The sequence below is a fragment of the Symphalangus syndactylus genome, chromosome 7 (assembly GCF_028878055.3).
Source record: "Symphalangus syndactylus isolate Jambi chromosome 7, NHGRI_mSymSyn1-v2.1_pri, whole genome shotgun sequence".
Taxonomy (NCBI): Eukaryota; Metazoa; Chordata; class Mammalia; order Primates; family Hylobatidae; genus Symphalangus; species Symphalangus syndactylus.
The window spans coordinates 143,184,189-143,187,659 of record NC_072429.2 but is presented as its reverse complement, the minus strand read 5'-3'; positions in this window follow the sequence as shown (position 1 = coordinate 143,187,659).

Sequence of the window (3,471 nt, the reverse complement as noted above, 5' to 3'; positions counted from 1 at the left end):
GGGCTGGAGGCCACGCCCCGAGCCGTGCCAGCCTCCGCGGCGGGGCAGCGTCCCCTGGCGGCCCCCAGAGGCGTACCTTTTGGCGCCCGGACCGCGCCTCCTGAGAGCGGAGGGTTCCAGTCCCGCCCTCGGCACACTGCGCATTCCCCGGGCAGGCGCCTGCCGGAAGGACTGCTGTGAGAAGCAAGTGGATAATCCGGGGAGGGCTGAGGGCTTCCTGAGGTCCTCACGGCCCGGTATCGGCCCCTCCTTAACACTCCTTGCTAGTGTGATTAGCGTGAATCTCTTTAACCTCAGGACTCCAACTCACCACCTGCCTGTGCGAGGGCCAAGATGACGCCTCTGACTGGGAACTGGAAGACAACCAGGAGAGTGGCCAAAGGGGTCCTGGAGCAGCTTCCGTGCCCATGGGGAGACCTTCCCAGGGCCAGGGCTTCAGATTCTGGGGTCCAGTTTGCAGCCCCCCTTGGTCCCTGTCACTTAGCTTCTTATGGGAGCATCAGTGACGTCACAGCCTCCTGCAGTGCCCTAGGCTGCTACTCCTCACTCTGTGACAGCCCTGGCTGGGTAGGGGCCCAGGCCTGGGCAAGCCATGCAGCCAGCAAGGCTGCTGCTGGACTGACCTCACCGTCCCCGAACAGGCCAGGGATCCTCGGGTGCCAACACGGGTCCTGGCTCTTACTGCCTGGAAGCCCTCCTAGACCCCACTGTGAGCATGAAATAAAACACCGTCCTTGTGGAACCCACGAGGGCTCCTGAGCCAGCTTGGCCTAAGGGTGCCACGGTAGCTGAAAGTGGGAGGTTTTCAGGCCTCAAGGCCTTTTCACAACTCTCACAAGGGGCCCCTCCTCCTCCCACATGGCTCTTCATCCTCATATTCCTACACTCCTCTTGCTCCTCCCACTGGGACTGAACTCAAAGGCATCTCTTCAGTGGGGTGGTCCCTGCCTAGGGAAAGCTGGTGCCTCCAGCCCTCTAGTGCCCCTTCTGTTATGGTGTGTCTCCTGTGAAGTCCCCATCATCCCCAAGGTCAAGTATGCTGGGCTCAATGATTCTGTGTGCCCTGCATCACTTTGCTAGCAGGACAGGGATTGGCCTCCAGTCTTCAGTCCCTGATCCCCAAAGCCCAGACTAGAACTTGACAGATGGACCTGGGACCCCTCCCGGAGCTGGGCTTTCTGGATTGTTCTCATTTGCTAACATCTGCCTCCCTCGCAGCCTTTCCTGTGTAATGGAACAGGTCCAGAAGAGCCATGTGGGCTGACACAGTAAGGCCTCCAGGCATCTGTGCTGTGACGTGACCAAAGTGTGAGCTGCAGGGCGGGATATGCCATGCCTTGCCTAGGGGCCCGGGCACTGCCATCACAGGGAGGCTTGGCCACCAACCGACATGGCTGCCCCATGGTGGGAAGGATCGGGTGGAGGACTCTGCCACCCACTCTTGGGAAATACCCCCAAAATGAACGAAGGAATGACCTCTGTCCTGTTTCAGCATCACGGGAGCCACACTGTGGCCTAGGATCCTGCCTGGCTGCCGGGCTCTGGATGGGGCGTCACATCCTGCCCCCTGAGGGTGTGGCGGGGAGTCGATGTCACACAGCTGAGCCACAGGGCCCAGGGACGTGGTGAAAGCCTTCCCCAGGTCCCAAGTGCCCACAGCCCCTGCCCCATCCAAGCCCCAGAAATGCAGCTCGCTCCAGCCCTTCAGTGCAGCCCCGCTCTCAAGCCTGTCACCTCCCAGCACTCCCACGTTCCCAAAAGCCTGTGTTCCCAGTCTCTTTGGTCTCCAGAACTGTCATTAAAGGAAGAAGGGGCCGGGCACAGTGGCTCATGCCTGTCATCCCAGCACTTTGGGAGGCCGAGGCGGGTGGATCACCTGAGGTCAGTTTGAGACCAGCCCGGGCAACATGGTGAAACCCCATCTCTACTAAAAGTACAAAAATTAGGCCGGGCGCGGTGGCTCACGCTTGTAATCCCAGCACTTTGGGAGGCCGAGGCGGGCGGATCACGAGGTCAGGAGATCGAGACCACGGTGAAACCCCGTCTCTACTAAAAATACAAAAAGTTAGCCGGGCGTGGTGGCGGGCGCCTGTAGTCCCAGCTACTCGGAGAGGCTGAGGCAGGAGAATGGCGTGAACCCGGGAGGCGGAGCTTGCAGTGAGCCGAGGTTGCGCCACCGCACTCCAGCCTGGGCGACAGAGCGAGACTCCGTCTCAAAAAAAAAAAAAAAAAAAAAAAAAAAAAAAAAGTACAAAAATTAGCTGGGCATGGTGGTGTGCGCCTGTAATCCCAGCTACTCAGGAGGCTGAGGCAGGAGAATCGCTTGAACCTGGGAGGCAGAGGTTGCAGTGAGCCAAGATCAAGCCATTGCACTCCAGCCCGGGCGACAGAGCAAGACTGTCTCAAAAAAAAAAAAAAAGAAAGAAAGAAAAAGAAAGAGAAGGTTAAAGGTTAAATAGGGGTTAAGAAGCGTGGCTCTCTCACATAGCTATAAAATGAGCACGTGTTCATTTCATGTCTCCTGGGCTGAGCACTGTCCCCAAAAGAACACTGTCCAGGCCAGGCACGGTGGCTCACGTCTGTAATCCCAGCACTTAGAGAGGCCGAAGCGGGTGGATCATGAAGTCACGAGATCAAGACCGTCCTGCCCAACATGGAGAAAACTTGTCTCTACTAAAATACAAAAAATTAGCTGGGTGTGGTGGCAGGCACCTGTAGTCCCAGCAACTCGGGAGGCTGAGGCAGGAGAATCCAGGAGAATTACTTGAACCCAGGAGGCGGAGGTTGCAGTGAGCCGAGATCATGCCACTGCACTCCAGCCTGGCGACACAGCAAGACATTGTCTCAAAAAAAAAAAAAAAAAGATACTGTCCTAACCCCTAGAGCCTGGGAATGCAAATTTATTTGGAAATGGGATCATTACAGATGAAATTAAACCAAGGGTCTTTAGACAAAGTCACTGTGGGTCCAATTATTTACCTAGGTGCAGAAAGAGTGCAAATACCCCATATAGGCCACCTTACTTTGCTTTGCTGGAAGTTTTCATAAGAAATATCAGATTGGGGCTGGGTGCGATGGTTCATGCCTGTAATCCCAGCACTTTGGGAGGCTGAGGCAGGTGGATCACTTGAGGTTGGGAGTTCGCAACCAGCCTGATCAACATGGTGAAACTCTGTCTCTACTAAAAATACAAAAATTGCCGGGCGCAGTGGCTCATGCCTGTAATCCCAGCACTTTGGGAGGCCGACGCGGGCAGATCATGAGGTCGGGAGATCGAGACCATCCTGGCTAACACGGTGAAACCCCGTCTCTACTAAAAATACAAAAGAAAAAAAAAATTAGCTGGGCGTGGTGGCACGTGCCTGTAGTTCCAGCTACTCACGTGGCTGAGGCAGGAGAATCGCTTGAACCTGGAAGGTGGAGGTTGCAGTGAGCCAAGATCACACCACCGCGCCAGCCCGAGTGACAGAG